An 18,519-nucleotide genomic window follows, 5' to 3' on the forward strand; every position below is an offset into this window, starting at 1 on the left:
AGGCTAACACCTTCAGAGGATGCTGAATTATTTGTGACAGACTTGTGAGCTTTTCAAAAATTCAATTTACCAAAAATTCACAAAACTTCCCTTTTATGGAGGTCGATCATGAAAATGAGGTTTTATTAAAGTATATCTCATATAATGTTTAAGTTTGTAATTTCAGATGTCATTTTCAATATGTTTCAAAATGGGCAGCTTTTGTTAAAATGATACCATCTGATCCCACCATAAAGGTCCTTGTTGGGACACTTCCTGTTACAAGGTGACAACGCTCTGTCCCTGCCTCACTTTTGTGCTCTTGCGTGGTCACCAGGTCACATGGGCTTCTGATGGAGACTACAAGCCTCTGCTCAATGAAGTGACTGCTCTATGCAAGTGGTTGCAGTATGCAAGCATAGTCCACTCTTGTGGCTAACAGGAATCCCAACGTGAGAAATGTCATGTGGCCATCACTGAAGTGCATATAGGCAGGACTTTTCAGCAAAGAGGTTGCATGAGATTAGCAATGCTGAAATGCAAAAAAGTATTTTATTTATGTAGCACACGAAAACAAGAGCCGCTGATGATCTTAGTTCTATTCCCCCAATTAAAGCATGTTTCCACTGGCTCAAAGGAACAGTCTTTTTTTTTTCTAGGTTTTATTAGAACAAATTGGATGGGGATGAGAAGAGCATGTGTAGCATCCCTCTAGATAGCCAGGGGGGGCTAGTTGCTAATTAGTTAGAAAGGCTGAGCAGCAGCCTGGAAATAGTCAGCAGGGTCAAATTTGGGTCAGGGCTGAGAGGCTCTGCAGATCAGTTCCTTGATACCTCCCTCTGCTCTAGAATTTTGGAGAAGATTCTAGAAGCAGTGGGTGGGGGTGAGGAGGGGCTGATTTGCATACTCAGGGGATCCAGACCAATCCCCAGGCAGGAGGCTTGGCATGGGTTCAGGACAGCCCTGCTCAGCAGTAGGAGAGTTTGGGTGGAAGAGGTGAGAGAGGCAGAGGAGCCTGACGGGGCCCAGTGGGAAGGGGCCTATCGACAGGCCTGGAAAGGAGGATCACTCAGCCCCATCGATCCCCGGAGGGATAGACCACCTGTGGAGCCAGGGAAGAAGCCAGCCCAGCAGAAGGCTTGAGCATAGCTACCAACCCAGCCAGCTCACAGGCAAAGACTGGGTGAGTAATCCTGCACCCCCTGGGCCAGTTAAGGGAAAAAGAGCATTCTGGTGGGAAATCTTAGAGTGGCAGACACTGGATCCCCTTTCCCAGACAGCTAAAGAAGAGGGTTTATCTGGGCTCTGGGGTGGTACACCAGGAGAGACTGGAGAACTCTCCAAGAAGAGAAGTCCCTACCTTGAACTTGTGTATAGTTGCCAGAACGTTGTCTTCAGTTTACTGTTCCTTGGGCATCCCATACACCCCTTACCCCATCCAAGTTTTAAACCCTTTAATAAAATCACCAAAAAAGAAAGCTCAAGGACTGTTTATGGTCCCTGGAATGGTGTGAAAAATGTGTGTTGCCTGGCTGTGCAAGACTATAGGGGACCCAAATCTTCAGAAACTCCTAAGGAGGTAAGTGCTACACATGGGATATCCAAAAACTGAAGAACTGGACAACTTGAGAACTCTTTAACTATCTTGCTGAACTGTGAACTATGTCCCATTGAATCTCTATGCTGATAGTGACTAGTACTCCTTCCAGAGATAAAAAGCTACAGTCAATGATTTTCCAGCACTGGGGTCATTTACTCACACAGCTACAGAACCATCGGCTGCCTCCTATCGATATCCACCAGGCTCTTCCCAGTGAAGGAGATGTAGACTCACACCACCATAGGACACCTGGATTCTTTCCCACCAACTTCCTTCTGGTTCTCTCCAGTGAGCTCCTCCAGACCCAATTTTATTCCTTGAACTACAAGCTTTCAAATAGCCCCCCCCCCCCAGCTAAACCTAGTTGGGACCTCAGTGTCTTCCTCATTGCTCCTTCTAGTATTCCTGCACTAAGGGGCAGAGCCCCCTAAACAGGAGTCTCCTCCAGGAGGACTGGACCCAGAAACTCTCTCCTCCCTGCCTCAGGCCTCAGACTATATATGGGCTCTCCCACCAACTCACACCATCATAGAACACCTGGACTCTTTCCCACCAGCTTCCTTCTGATTCTCTCCAGTGAGCTCCTCCAGACCCAATTCTATTCCTTGAACTTCAAGCTTTCAAATAGGTCCCCCCAGCTAAGCCTAGTTGGGACCTCAGTGTCTTCCTTATTGCTCCTTCTAGTATTCCTGCACTAAGGTGCAGAGTCCCCGAAACAGGGGTCTCCTCCAGGAGGACTGAACCCAGAAACTCTCTCCTCCCTGCCTCAGGCCTCAGACTATATATGGGCTCTCCCACCACCATAGAACACCTGGACTCTTTCCCACCAACTTCCTTCTGATTCTCTCCAGTGAGCTCCTCCAGACCCAATTTTATTCCTTGAACTTCAAGCTTTCAAATAGGTTCCCCCCAGCTAAGCCTAGTTGGGACCTCAGTGTCTTCCTTATTGCTCCTTCTAGTATTCCTGCACTAAGGTGCAGAGCCCCTGAAACAGGGGTCTCCTCCAGGAGGACTGAACCCAGAAACTCTCTCCTCCCTGCCTCAGGCCTCAGACTACATATGGGCTCTCCCACCACCAACTGGACACACCTCCTCTGGGAGTCCCATAAATATTCAGGCTGGCCACTCTGTTCTTCCTTCCACTAGAATTCCATAATCCTCTAGAACAGCGTTTTTCAACCACTGTGCCGCGGCACACTAGTGTGCCGTGAGATATTGTCTGGTGTGCCGTGGGAAAAATTCCAATTTCATCCGCAACATGTGGCCTCGGCTCACAAATAGACCAATCGTTAGAATCTAATGATTGGTCTATTTGTGAGCCGAAGCGCATGTTACGGACTATAAATAGCTCCGGTGTCACTGTTACACTGACAGGAGAAGACATCGCAGTAGATCGCCGATGCGCAGAAGAGCACCGAAGGATCTGGACTCTGGAGGATTATCGCGGACTCAGCACAGAAGAGCGCTGAGTGATGGATCTGGAGGAGACAGGAGCAGAAGAGCGCTGACTGATGGATCTGGATGGAGTGTGACGGACAGCGGCTATCTGGAGGAGACAAGCGCAGTAAGTACTGAGTGACAGTGAGACAGGAACAGATACTGCAGTGATGGACAAATTTTTGAAAAGGAAAGAACTGGACTCTGAACAAAATTCGGAGCCGGATAAGAGCCCAAGTATGAGTGGGGATCAAAAGAAAGCAAAGATGGTTAGCTCAAGGAAATTCTCTGGCACAAGGCAATATAGCGAAAGCTATATTTCATTTGGATTTACTTTCACCGGAGATGCAAAGAAACCAACTCCACTGTGTGTGGTGTGTGGTGAAAAGCTATCTAACAGTGCTATGGTCCCAAGTAAACTTAAACGCCATCTCCAAACGAAACACCCTTCGCTTCAAAACAAGAATGCGGACTTTTTTGTTCACCTGCATGAAAACACGGAGAAACAGGCAACTTTCATGAGAAAAACCACAAAGGTAAATGAAAGAGCTCTTAAAGCTAGCTATCAAGTTGCTGAACTTATAGCCAAGTCAAAAAAGTCGCACACTGTGGCAGAGACATTAATACTTCCCGCCTGCAAAGCTATTGTAGAGGAGATGCTCGGACCTGAAGCAGCTAAGTCAATATAGGCACAGAGGTAAATTTTTTTAACATTTTCTAATGGTGGTGTGCCTCGTGATTTTTTTCATGAAAAAAGTGTGCCTTTGCACAAAAAAGGTTGAAAAACACTGCTCTAGAACACGGGGAAGTAATCAGAGAAGCATCTTGTGAGACACTGAGAAGATCTAAACAATCAACTTCTGCTCCATAGATTACAGCTAAATTTACCTAGCAGCCTAATCTACACTAGGAGAGCAATCATTTCTGATACACAGCAATTTAAAGTGGTACTAATTGCTCAGCACTTTTTCCTTAATGCATTATCTACCTTAAAAAGTAAAAAAAATGCTCTAGCTCCAGTTTACGCTTCTCCACCATCAAACACTTATCTATGGTCTGTTGTCACTGTTGCTAGCCCCCACCGATCTGTACCACCTCCCTGACTGGTTGTGGAGGCATGTACTGAGAGCAGCTGAGCCATAGGCTGCTGGTGAAATTGTTGAACGTAAGTCAGAGGAGTGAGCAGAGACGTGGTTTACTGAGTACTGCGTGTGTCTATGGATGCACACAGCATCGGTCAGGATGTCTCCTTAGCATCCGGTAGCTATAGTGACACCTGCACACAGGCATCAGGGGGGAGGCAGCTTGGAAATAAACCCCAAAACAAAAAAAAAGTCACTTTTACAACAGAAGACAAAGCCAGGACCTCCTCTTAAAAAAATAAAAATACAGGGATTTATATCACTATAGCAAACTAAATGTAATTAATTTCTGCACATTGCTATAGACCAGCTAGCTATGGTGGACCATACTTGTGCCATGTTTGTCAGCCCAATTGCTTGTAGCCTCCATCGGGGTCACATGTGGCAGAGTGACTACCCTGAAATAGGAAATGCCTGAGCAATGCCCTTCATGGCAGGATTGCCAGGTACTATTTAAACCAAAAGCTGAAGATTGAACAAGACTGAAAACAAATATTGAAATGACATCATGATTTTAAAGATTTCATGAAATTTTAGTGGTTGGGTTTAAATCTGACAATCTGTGTTGGGTGCCGGATTATATTTTTGCGGGGCTCTAATTTATTTTCTGTGTTTTTCATAATTAGGGCATTCAGTGGGTTTTGTGTTATAATTGCAGATGACCGTTTCCTATCTGTCTGCAGTGGACTTGGTTCAACCCCTGAGGATTACATAGGGTGTATTTCTGCTTCACTCAGGGCCGGTGCTTCCCCTGCTGCCTAGGGCGCACTACTACCTAGGGGCGCTTGGGCGCAGCACAGGCTGGCACTCTCTCTGTGTGGCCTATGGACCTCTTGTATGAATTCTTCATTTCTACGTGGAGTCTCCCTCTCCTCAAACACAGGGAATGATGGTATCTTTACTCTGCACAATTGTCTCACAGCCTGTCCACACACATGACCATTTGGTGTCTGGGGCCAGTGTAGCAGCTGAGCTGCTGCTTCTTACAGTGTTCCCCTCAGACGCAGTCCCTTACTGCAAGCCAACTGGTGGCTGCCGATCAATGTGGAGTTTTGTAACTCTTTTTTTTGGTTGGTTTCTCTCTCAGGTTAATACAGTTAATTTATATTTGGTTTATATATTTTGTCTTTGGTGCTGTGGCATCTTATGGCACTTATTTTTGCAAAATAAAAGAAATTCAGCAGTTTCATGTTTTGTTGATCTAATATTTTCTGTTTTAAAAATGTTGTATTCATTTTATTATTGGGGGGGGGGGGCACATGTAACAGGTCTTGCCCAGGGAGCAAAATAGACTAGCACCGGCCCTGGCTTCACTACACCAGTAGATGTCGGAGTAATAGGATATCAGACTGTACAAGATCTATATTGAGCTGGATGGTTCTGTATAGGCGGCTGCCTAGTAAACTGTTTGCTTTGACCGCTGTTGGTGACACACTAATGTAGCAGGCCTCATTCTCACTAATGCATACCCCCATAGCTCTCTTGCTTTGGAGGGCGCATGCTTATTCTGGATCATTAGCATGGTATAGTGGTTGTAAACCTCAAACATGAATTATGAACAAAGCATACCCTCTATAGGGTGTACTCAATCCAGAGCACTAAGGGCTCGTTCACACTAGGCTGTTTTGCCAACGCTTGCCAAACGCCCCTATAGCGTTTGGCAAGCGTTGGTCCGGTGTTTGCGGAGCGTTTTTAACGCTCGGCAAACGCTCCGCAAACGCCGCATGCGCGGTTTAGCGGCGGTTGCTAGGCGTTTGCCGAGCGTTAATAACGCCCCACAAATGCCTATAATGCAGTTTGAGTGGTGTTACCGCTCCGCAAACACCCCGCAACCGCACCGCAAACGCCGGCCGGCCGTTTGCGGAGCGGCACCATAGACGAGAATAGGAGGCTTCAAAGCCTCTTGACTCGACCAGAGGCGTCCGTTTTGCCGCGACGCAAACGCTCCTGTTAGAACAGCAGCATGTGCTGTAATGTGCAGAATTGGCAGAGGCGTTTGGGAAGCGGTAAAAACGCTTCCCAAACGCCTCTCTGCCGCCTGCACTCAAGGCTAGTGTGAACGTAGCCTAAGTGTCATTTCTGTCTGCTGCTTCCTTCCTCTGCTATCAGCATGAATCACTTCTGACAAGTTTTCCTGACACCAAGAGATACAAGGTGGCAGAGGAGGGTCCTCCAGCACACAGCCTGTGAATGACAACCTCAGCTCTCAGAACTCTCCTCACTGAGCTCCGCAGTGTGTAATTTCAGCTCTCTGCTCACTGTTTTCTGAAAGCTCAGACAAACTTTAGAAATTCCTAACTTGGGCTGTAGAGAAGAGAAGGCTCAGATAAATAGGTACAACTTATGTAGGAGGATTTGTTTAATCTCTGCATATCACCTGAGGCAAATCACTTCAATGGATATGTGTGAGGGTTTACAACCACTTTGACACTAACCATCCATTTAACCCTAGCACTTCCTGCAATCTTAAAGAGGAACTACACTGCCTCTGCCTCCCCCCCCCCCCATCCCCTTTAACTGATTTCCAAGTTTTACTGACACCAAAAGGAAAGTGGTGACAGGGAATGGCTCTACAGCACACAGCCTGTGATTGAAAGCCTCAGCTCTGTTCCTTTGTGATGTGTGCCTGTGCAAACGCTGCACTTGGAAAGGATGTAGGGGACAAATGCCATGGATAAACAGGTACAACTTATGTAGGAGGATTTGTTTCTTCTCTTTGTATTACCTGAGGCCAGTCACTTCACTTGATATATGTAAGGGTTTAAAGCCACTTTAAAGGAGTAAATCATACAACATCCTAGCAAGGCAGGACAGGATGATAGGCATTATCCAACTTTAGTCAAACCTACAGGAGCACCTTACCTGCATAGGCAGTATATGTGTGTGTGTGTGTGTGTGTGTGTGTGTGTGTGTGTGTGTGTGTGTGTATATATGTGTGTGTGTATATATGTGTGTGTGTGTATATATGTAATGTGTATATATAATTTTTAATATAGATTTTCCTTTAGGCTAGGTTCTCACTGCTGCACACTTCCGGTTCCTACCAGATGCAGTCCAGTGTGTGTTTTGTTTTTTTTTTCCCACATGGACAATAGATTATATGAGTTTCAATGGCCTAGTTCACACCAGTGCAGTCAGTTCCAGTTCATTCCAGTGCAGAAAAAAAAGTAGAACATGCTGCATTTGTTCTGCACAGAACTGTACTGAAACGCAGCAAAAATGCACCAAAAGACATCAAGGTAATAAAACATACTGGAACGCATGTAAATTGCAAAAAAAGACTCAAACACCAATGCAGAAAGTAATTTGGAGTGAGTTTTTGTAGTGTGAATTGTAAGTAACAATGCACCTGGAATGTGTTTTTGTGGTGTGAACTGACCTTGCAAACGTTTTTGAATTTAGAATTTCAAGTGGATAGCATTACCAGCCATTGACCAAGGCTTTTTTAAAGCAGGACTCCATGGATTTTTTTTCCTCCCATGCAGTGGGGCTGTACCCGCACCAGTGGCATTGCTATAGGGGTGGGGGGGGGGGGTAACACCCAGGTGATGCCCGCCAAAGTGGTGACACCAGGGATCTTTCTCAGAATGTGCCAGAACCCGCCGCTCATTGCTGTCACTTCCACACACACAAGCCATGCTTCTGCAGGTGACAGTGCTCCTCTCCTGGTGCTGCTGCGCACAGCCCTCCCTGCCATGCAGGATCCCTTTGAGAGCAGAGGAGGGAGGGGTGGGGATGTGCACGGCCTCTCTACTATCCTGGCGGCAGGTCCTCCTGAAGCCCGCACACTGCTCAGTCTCCACACTCTGTAAGTTGTACAGTAGCTGCTCTTCGACAGCAGCCTCTCTCTCCTCTCTTGTGGCCAGTCAAGCATTCAGAACCTAACTTTTCACCCTGTACATAGCGAACTCTTCAGCCTTGTACCCTGTAGGTAGCTCACCCCTAAAATCCTGCAATCTGTACGTAGCTCACCCCTAAAATCCTGCAATCTGTACATAGCTCACCCCTAAATCCTGCAATCTGTATATAGCGCACCCCTGAGTCCTGCAATCTGTACGTAACGCACTCCTAACTCCTGCAATCTGTACATAGCTTTTCCCTGATTCCTGCAATCTGTATGTAGCTCACCCCTGAGCCCTGCAATCTGTATGTAACTCACCCCTGACTCCTGCAATCTGTACGTACCACATGCCTGACTCTTGCAATCTGTACGTACCGCACTCCTAACACCTGCAATCTATACGTACCGCACGCCTAACTCCTGCAATCTGTATATAGCGCACCCCTGAGTCCTGCAATCTGTACGTACCGCACTTCTAACACCTGCAATCTGTACAAAGCTCACCCCTGAGCCCTGCAATCTGTACGTAGCGCACCCCTGAGCCCTGCAATCTGTACGTAGCGCACCCCTGAGCCCTGCAATCTGTACGTAGCGCACCCCTGAGCCCTGCAATCTGTACGTAGCGCACCCCTGAGCCCTGCAATCTGTACGTAGCGCACCCCTGAGCCCTGCAATCTGTACGTAGCGCACCCCTGAGCCCTGCAATCTGTACGTAGCGCACCCCTGAGCCCTGCAATCTGTACGTAGCGCACCCCTGAGCCCTGCAATCTGTACGTAGCGCACCCCTGAGCCCTGCAATCTGTACGTAGCGCACCCCTGAGCCCTGCAATCTGTACGTAGCGCACCCCTGAGCCCTGCAATCTGTACGTAGCGCACCCCTGAGCCCTGCAATCTGTACGTAGCGCACCCCTGAGCCCTGCAATCTGTACGTAGCGCACCCCTGAGCCCTGCAATCTGTACGTAGCGCACCCCTGAGCCCTGCAATCTGTACGTAGCGCACCCCTGAGCCCTGCAATCTGTACGTAGCGCACCCCTGAGCCCTGCAATCTGTACGTAGCGCACCCCTGAGCCCTGCAATCTGTACGTAGCGCACCCCTGAGCCCTGCAATCTGTACGTAGCGCACCCCTGAGCCCTGCAATCTGTACGTAGCGCACCCCTGAGCCCTGCAATCTGTACGTAGCGCACCCCTGAGCCCTGCAATCTGTACGTAGCGCACCCCTGAGCCCTGCAATCTGTACGTAGCGCACCCCTGAGCCCTGCAATCTGTACGTAGCGCACCCCTGAGCCCTGCAATCTGTACGTAGCGCACCCCTGAGCCCTGCAATCTGTACGTAGCGCACCCCTGAGCCCTGCAATCTGTACGTAGCGCACCCCTGAGCCCTGCAATCTGTACGTAGCGCACCCCTGAGCCCTGCAATCTGTACGTAGCGCACCCCTGAGCCCTGCAATCTGTACGTAGCGCACCCCTGAGCCCTGCAATCTGTACGTAGCGCACCCCTGAGCCCTGCAATCTGTACGTAGCGCACCCCTGAGCCCTGCAATCTGTACGTAGCGCACCCCTGAGCCCTGCAATCTGTACGTAGCGCACCCCTGAGCCCTGCAATCTGTACGTAGCGCACCCCTGAGCCCTGCAATCTGTACGTAGCGCACCCCTGAGCCCTGCAATCTGTACGTAGCGCACCCCTGAGCCCTGCATCCTGTTTGTATCGAAACTCCTGAACCCTGTACATAGTGCACTCTTGAGTTCTGCACCCTGCATTCACTGTATCTGGTCTCCCCGGACCCTGCATTCACTGTATCTGGTCTCCCCGGACCCTGCATTCACTGTATCTGGTCTCCCCGGACCCTGCATTCACTGTATCTGGTCTCCCCGGACCCTGCATTCACTGTATCTGGTCTCCCGGGACCCCTCATTCACTGTATCTGGTCTCCCGGGACCCCGCATTCACTGTATCTGGTCTCCCGGGACCCCGCATTCACTGTATCTGGTCTCCCGGGACCCCGCATTCACTGTATCTGGTCTCCCGGGACCCTGCATTCACTATATCTGGTCTCCCTCAAACACACAACATGGAAATGCAATTATTTTAGTAAATATAAACTGCTAAATAACTTTTCTCATCAGCAGATAGAGCAATCTTGTGACTTCATCTGTGTCTAGCTGAGCACTGGTTAAAGCTTGTAGGAGGAGTTTTCATTCTTCTCCAGGAGGATGCATGGCCCCTGATCTCTGTCTGGACAGTGCTGATTGGCCCTGTGCTGATCACATGCACTCTACCAAGAAAAAAAAATTCCTTTTGAGCAATACTCATCAAACTGAGCATGTGTAGAGTGACTGCACACTGTATGTTTTATCAGGAAATAAGAGGGGGACACTGGAAGAAGGGTAAGATCAGAGAAGTCAGGATCAAATAGCCTTTTTACACAATGCAGAGGATTAACCCCTTAGGTTCCACAGTGAGAATAACAAGCATGCTTTACTGCATCTACAGACTGATTGTACTGTTGTGGGTTTAGTAACACTTTAACACATGCACAGCCCCACTGCATAGAGTGAGAAAAATGTTTGCCCGGAATTCTTCTTTAATACTTGTTGCTAACACATTATGAGCCTCCCAACACAGAAAAAAATGTTCAAATCTTATTTTAGGGGGAACCATGGCACATGCATTTTAGTGCATTCAAACATGTTCTTTAAATAGTGTAATGGGCCTTCCGACTATGTAACCCATGTGGTAAAATTCAGCATTTTCCTGCATAGGCTAGTGACAAGGAGTAGTGCTATGCATGTTTCAGCGCATCACATATGGAAGAAAAATATATTTGAAATAGTACAATTTTGGTCATATTCAATATATTTCAATAAATATATATAAATATACTGTACGTTGAAATGCGTTTTATTACAAATTATGTGAAAAATATTTTTAAAAATACATTTCAAATATACTGTATGTCTTCAAAAAATTTAGATTTTTTTTAAATATATGTAAAAATATATGTTAAAATGACTTTTTTTATATGTTTTCCATTGTCATCTGACCGCCCATTGAGGAGAGCAAGCAGCTCTGTTTCTTCTCTGCAGCAGCGGAACGGACACAGAGCCGTCATCTGCTTGCTCCTGCTGAGCAATCGGATCTGCTAAACGGGTCCGTCCCGTGTGAAAGGACCCTAAGACATTCAGTGGCAGCAACACTTTTATTTTTTCCTGTCATGATGGGGTTAAAAAAAAATCCCTTTCTAATACAAAAACAGCAAACAATCACTACTATAAGGGGTTTCTTTTTATTGTGAAACAGTGAAATTATATATTATATAGGATGCCTGCCTTTACACCAGTGTTTCTCAACTCCAGTCCTCATGGACCCCCAAAAGGTCATGTTTTCAGGATTTCCCTCAGATGAAACAGCTGTGGTAATTACTAAGGCAGTGAAACTGATCAAATCACCTGTGCAAAATAATGGAAATCCTGAAAACATGACCTGTTGGGGGTCCATGAGGACTGGAGTTGAGAAACACTGCTTTACACGTACATGAACTTTAATACCATCCCAGTCTTAGTCCGTAGGGTTCAATATTGAGTTGGCCCCGCCCTTTGCAGCTATAGCAGCTTCAACTCTTCTGGGAAGGCCGTCCACAAGGTTTAGGAGGGTGTCTATGGGAAGGTTTGACCATTCTTCCAGAAGCACATTTGTGAGGTCAGGCACTGATGTCGGGGGAGGAGGCCTGGCTCGCAGTCTCTACTCTAATTCATCCCAAAGGTGTTCTATGGGGTTGAGGTCAGGACTCTGTGCAGGCCAGTCAAGTTCCTCCACCCCAAACTCACTCATCCATGTCTTTATGGACCTTGCTTTGTGTACTGGTGCACAGTCATGTTGGAACAGGAAGGGGCCATCCCCAAACTCTTCCCACAAAGTTGGGAGCATGAAAGTGTCCAAAATGTCTTGGTATGCTGACGCCTTAAGAGTTCCCTTCATTAGAACTAGGGGGCCAAGTCCAACCCCGGAAAAACAACCCCACACCATAATCCCCCCTCCACCAAACTTTACACTTGGCACAATGCAGTCAGGCAAGTACCGTTCTCCTGGCAACTGCCAAACTCAGACATGTCGATTGGATTTCCAGACAGAGAAGCTTGATTGGTCACTCCAGAGAACACGTCTCCATTGCTCACTGCATCTGACGCTTTGCATTGCACTTGGTGATGTAAGGCTTGGATGTAGCTGCTCGGCCATGGAAAAGCACTCCATGAAGCTCTCTATGCACTGTTGTTGTGCTAATCTGAAGGCCACATGACATTTGGAGGTCTTTAGCTATTGACTCTGCAGACAGTTGGTGACTTCTGTGCACTGTGCGCTTCAGCATGCACTGACTCCACTCTGTCATGTTACGTGACCTACCACTTGGTGGCTGGGTTGCTGTTGTTCCCAGTTGCTTCCACTTTGTTATAATCCCACTAACAGTTGACCGTGGAATATTTAGTAGCCAGGAAATGTGACGGATGGACTTATTGCACAGGTGACAACCTATCACGGGACCACGCTTGAAGTCACTGAGCTCCTGAGAACGACCCATTCTTTCACAAATGTTTGTAGAAGCAGTCTGCATGTCTAGGTGATGATTTTATACACCTGTGGCCATGAAGGTGATTGGAACACCTGAATCACATGATTTGGAGTGCGGGCCCAATATTTTTGCCAATATAGTGTATATATGAATATTAACAATAATATTAAATAAAACCAGAAGTTGGATATACAGGGTATTTTAACAGGGAGTCAGACACGAAGGGTGGAGGGGGAATATAAATCTTTTTATTAAAGTGGTACTAAAGGCTGAGGCTTTTTACTATGCGACCACATGTATACAATGTCAACAAAGCTGCTATGAATTAATCTGATTCCTAACAGCTCTGCATCCCTTCCTAGTGAGCTGTTACCCACAGCTCTCACATGGTACATGGGCAGATCACAGCACCCTGTACCATGTAATTAGTTGTAGCCAATCACAGACCACTAGTATTTTTGAACTGTCATGAACTTAACCCATTTATGAAAATTCAAAGCAAGCATGGCACTGCAGGTACCTGCAATGCAAAGTATAAAAAAATGAAAAAAAAAATTACACACACACACACACACACACACACACACACACACACACACACGCCCTTGCGTCTCTTTCTATTAAGGGCAGAGGGGAGATTTAGAGTCTAAAAGATCCCAGATTTCTCAGAAAAGAGAGTACCTGTCACTGCCTATTGCTATCACAGGGGATATTTACATTCCCTCTGATAACAATAAAAGTGATAAAAAAAAAAAGACAGTGTAAAATGTAGAAAAAGCAAAATAAATAATGTAAAAAAAATTGCAACAAAAAATAAAATCTTCCATGGACCCAACATGCCTCTCAGCAAATTCGCTGGTGTGTCTACTTTTCAAAAAGGGGTCATCTGGGGGTGGGGGGGATTTGAACTGTCCTAGCAATTGAGCACCTCAAGAAATGTGATAGGCAGTCAGAAAGTAAAAGCTGTGTAAATTCCAATATGTACACCATACTTTGTAAATTCTATAACTTTAACACAAACCAATTAATATACACGTATTGGGATTTTTTTTTTACCAAAGACATGTAGCAGAATAAATTTTGACCTAAATTTATGACTAAATTTGAGGATATTTTGTATAACAGAAAGTAGAGCATCTTTATTGGAGGGCAAGTGAAACATCAGGGATCTTGATGTCTAATAAAGTGGACCTGTCACCAAAAATATTCATCACATAGGGGACCTTTTGTCCCTTAGTTAATGAAACAAGTTTAGCAATTATCAGTTAAAGCAGCGCAGTGCTGAATAGCAGCAAACGGCCTGGTCATGAAGGGGTAAACCCTTCTGGAGCTTAACTTAAATAAATGTTTCATTGTAGCACACTTGGTATCTCTCGCTTTTATCAGAATTCCTACTGTAAATTCACCTTTCATATTCAACTGTATTCACCTTATTTTTCTCTGGGTAGCAGTCAATGGAGTGCTCCAGAAATGTCACGCAGGGTAGTAGAAAAGGGCCGCGACATTGTCATGTTCTGCAGGCCGTCACTTTTAACTTGTCATGCCGTTGTACAATCCACTCTGACCCATCTTATACCATGCAGTGTACAAGTCTATGCATCTACAGTAACCCCTGATGTTCTTCTTTGTGTTGCCATGGTGACTGTGATGTCTGCGATATTGTCCGTCTGAGCGTTTCTACAATCAATGGAATGATCCTTGTAGAGGTTTTCATCTGCAAATTTAAGAAAACATGGATTCCTGGACAGCACCAGTTCAAATTTACAGTATTACCTACCATACTTATGGCTCGGTCACATGTGCAGCCACCCTTGCTGTTTCTCTAGTGCAGGGGTGTCAAACTCAATTTCATCGCGGGCCACATCGCGATTACGGTTGCCTCCAAAGGGTCGTTTGTATCTGTAAGACCAGACCCTCCATTACATCACATGTCAAGAGTGCCCCGCCCTCCCTTACATCATAGTGCAGGCCCCTTACTTTGTCCTGCTGCTGGGAAGAAGCTGGTAAGGAGAAAGTCCAGGGTCTGGAGGAGGACCAGAGGAGGTCTGGAGTCAGCTGCTAGAGACTGCTGAATGCAACATGGGGTGCTGAGGCTGCACAGAGAAACACAGGATTTAACGTGGGAAGTTCTGTCCTCCTCTCTACTTCAGAATGCTGAGACAAGGTGAGGCACAGACGAGGGGGGTGCCATAGGTGCAGGAGAGGTGCAAGGGCCAAATGTAATGGTCTGGTAGGCCTGATTCGGCCCGTAGGCCATTGTGTTTGACACATGTGCTCTAGTGGATTGCTTTTCAAAGGGCAGTTGACAGAAAGCTGAGAGGTGATATGTCACCTCCTTGTTGCCTGTTTGAACCTTGAAAACCCTGTACCACAGTGCGGCAACCATGTGCATTACCTGTGGTTGAAGGGCAGTTGCCTTGAGACAGAGATGCCGGGCTAGTGCTATCAATAGCAGGGACAGGTCACCAATAGAAGGCAGGGGACCCCTATGGTTTCAGAATGCCAGGTCACAAGTGCGACCTTTGCAACCATGGTAGTTCTGCCATTGCATTGAACCCTTATATGGAGTTTCCTGGTCTTCTGGTGACATATCTCTTGCTTTCTACCACTGTGGGGGTGGGCCCAAGAATATAGAAAGGGGACCCACTGCAGAACATGTGAAAGAGTCCCACCGTGGGGCTGTAATAAGGAGCCCCGCAACAGGAGTAAAGGGCCCCTGGATCAGTGGGGAGAGCAGCGGTACCAAAGGAGAGGGCCCCGGGACCGATGGAAAGAGGGTCATGGGGGCCCTTTAAGGTTTCTTGCAATGGGGCCCTGATAGTTCTAGTTACACCTCTGGGTCAAGACCTACCAAAAGTGGTCCAAGGAAGGAAAACCAGTGAAGCGGTGACAGGGTCATGGATGACCAAGACTCATGGATGTACAAGGGGAGCGAAGGCTGGCCTGTGTAGTCCAATCCAATAGAAGAGCTACTGTAGATCAAATTGCTGAAAAAGTTCATGCTGGTTCTGATTGAAAGATGTCGGAACACACAGAGCATCGAAGTTTGTTGTATATAGAGCTGCATTGCGGCAGACCGATCAGGGTCAGCATCGCAGTTTGTTGTGTATAGAGCTGCATTGCGGCAGACCGGTCAGGCTCAGCATCGAAGTCTGTTGTGTATAGAGCTGCACTGCGGAAGACCGGTCAGGGTCAGCATCGAAGTTTGTTGTCTATAGAGCTGCACTGCGGCAGGCCGGTCAGGGTCAGCATCGAAGTCTGTTGTGTATAGAGCTGCATTGCGGCAGGCCGGTCAGGGTCAGCATCGAAGTCTGTTGTATATAGAGCTGCATTGCGGCAGGCCGGTCAGGGTCAGCATCGAAGTCTGTTGTGTATATAGAGCTGCATTGCGGCAGACCGGTCAGGGTCAGCATCGAAGTCTGTTGTGTATAGAGCTGCATTGCGACAGACCGGTCAGGGTCAGCATCGAAGTTTGTTGTGTATAGAGCTGCATTGCGGAAGACCGGTCAGGGTCAGCTTTGAAGTTTGTTGTGTATAGAGCTGCATTGCGGCAGACCGATTGGGGTCAGCATCCGGGGCGGACTGACAACTAAACAAGATGAATTTTGTTATGTCTGTGGCAGGGGTGTCCTGACAACTCATGGGGCCCCCGGGCAATAGGGGATCATGGGGCCCCTGTGTCCTTGCCCAAACTCAAAAAAGCCTATGAAAAAGGTACCAGGGGCATCTCATGGGGCCCCCTACTGGCCCTGGGGCAGTGCCCGAGTTTACAAATGGTCAGTCCGCCCCTGGTCAGCATCGAAGTTTGTTGTGTATAGAGCTGCATCGCGGCAGACCGGTCAGGGTCAGCATCGAAATCTGTTGTATATAGAGCTGCATTGTGGCAGACCGGTCAGGGTGTCCAAAGCCAAAAGTTCCTTTGTGAAAAAAAAAAGTTTAATATGGGTACAGTGTAGCATGACCGCGCAGTTGTCATTCAAAGTGCAACAGCGCTGTAAGCTGAAAATAGGTCTGAGCGGGAAGGGGGTAAGAGTGCCCAGGAGGCAAGGGGTTAAAGTCTATTAAGAATTTCAAAAACAATGTGACAACTCTTATACTAAACTGCAAGGTTAACCGGCTTGCCAGACAGACTAGTCACATGACACTCTCAGAGACAACCAATTACTACTCCTCCCACCCTCTCCGTTTCCAACAAAAATATAAAAGTGCGAAAACTTTTTAAGAACCCTTGTGTTTTTTTTTTTAAGTAAGCAGTCTAGGTTTCTCATTTGACTCAGTATCAGCCTCTTGCACTCCCTGTACAGCAAAGCTCAGACTGGAGGAAGGAAAAGCAGTGCAAACAGCCAGTCAGTTGTGCTGCAGTGATCATGTGCCAATAAAGGACACGTTGATAGTAGGAGAGAGCAGAATGACAGTGAAATTAGCTCCTCATTTTACGGTTTCTTGTTTTACTGTACAGGCGCAGGCTGGGGGGAGGGAATAGACCTATAAAGCCCCGTTCACACTTCAGTTCGATATACAATTTGAGGCTTCATTAGTTCAATGCTTGAGACTCTTTCCAATATATTAAGTGGTGCCCATTCCCAGTGTAGTGTCACTTGTCGCTTGTTGGACATTTTGGCCCCAATAGACTTTGATGGTACGTGTTAAGTTTTACTTATAGATCTTGTACACTTTTGCATGTCTTTGTTGTTTTAACTATAGGTATTAGTTGTATTCCCTGTGTTGTTTGATTGCCTTGTCTTGTATGTAATGATGGGTTCACATGTCGTAGCTGCAGTTTGTACTGTCATGGCCGATCAGTTCCTCTATGTCCATGTATTCATCCACCTAGCTTGTCCCTAGGGGCAGACAACTTCTTGTTCCGGGTAACAATCCATGCCTCATCACTTCCTCTGTGTTGCATGTGTTGTGGGACTGATGTGATGAAATACATCTCTTCCCTTCATTGCTCTGCCTGCTTGTGTCTGTGTCAGATCAAATTACTGCCTAGCTATCGCCTGTAAAGCACTGGACTGAGCCCTGGTTCACACTGATGAGGTTCGGAATTTGCACCCCGTTCATGCAAACCGCTGCAGGTGTGTATGTTAAGTTAACAACACCCCGAAAGCGTTCCACAAAATGTGGTGCGATGTGCAGAATTGGATAGCATTGGTGTGAATACCCATGCGATCCGATTCTAGTGCGGTCCAAAAAAAGGGTCCTGCACCTTTTTGGTGCAGGTGCGGTGCGATTGGAGCCATACAATGCAATTATTTTAGTAAATATAAATTGCTAAATACCTTTTCTCATCAGCAGTTATAACAGTCTTGTGGCTTCTATCAGTGTCCAGCAGAGCACTGGTTAAAGCTTGTAGGAGGAGTTTTCATTCTCCTCTGACTGTCCTATGAGGCTGCATGACCCCTGACCCTCTGTCTGGACAGCGCTGATTGGCCCTGTGCTAATCACATGCACCCTCCCAAAGAAAGAAACTAGCAATACACACCATACTTGGCATGTGCAGAGTGACTCCCAGAGTCAGCAGATGGATTGGAGACCGTAGAAGAGTAGAATGACACAGTGAAATTACATGATCACTCTTGTGCAGGTTAAAAACACAAGGAGCAGGTAGGAAGGTTTACAATACCTTTAAAGTGTTACTAAACCCCGGACCCTGCATTCACTATATCTGGTCTCCGAGGACCCCACATTCACTATATCTGGTCTCCCAGGACCCTGCATTCACTATATCTGGTCTCCCAGGACCCTGCATTCACTATATCCGGTCTCCCCAGACCCTGCATTCACTATATCTGGTCTCCGAGGACCCCACATTCACTATATCTGGTCTCCCAGGACCCTGCATTCACTATATCTGGTCTCCCAGGACCCTGCATTCACTATATCCGGTCTCCCCAGACCCTGCATTCACTATATCTGGTCTCCCCAGACCCTGCATTCACTATATCTGGTC

General features: G+C 47.0%; 1 protein-coding gene and 1 pseudogene across 6 annotated transcripts in view; both read left to right on the plus strand.

Annotated features, from left to right (window-relative positions):
* The window catches only part of DLG2 (discs large MAGUK scaffold protein 2), a 2,035,798-nt gene that overhangs the window by 910,150 nt on the left and 1,107,129 nt on the right, over positions 1-18,519 (plus strand). The window lies entirely within an intron of this gene.
* The window catches only part of LOC149462547 (peptidyl-prolyl cis-trans isomerase B pseudogene), a 43,244-nt pseudogene continuing 27,703 nt past the window's right edge, over positions 2,979-18,519 (plus strand).

This window comes from Staurois parvus, unplaced genomic scaffold (assembly GCF_062004578.1).
Source record: "Staurois parvus isolate SC_StPar_1 unplaced genomic scaffold, SC_StPar_1.0 ptg000173l, whole genome shotgun sequence".
NCBI classification, from domain to species: Eukaryota; Metazoa; Chordata; class Amphibia; order Anura; family Ranidae; genus Staurois; species Staurois parvus.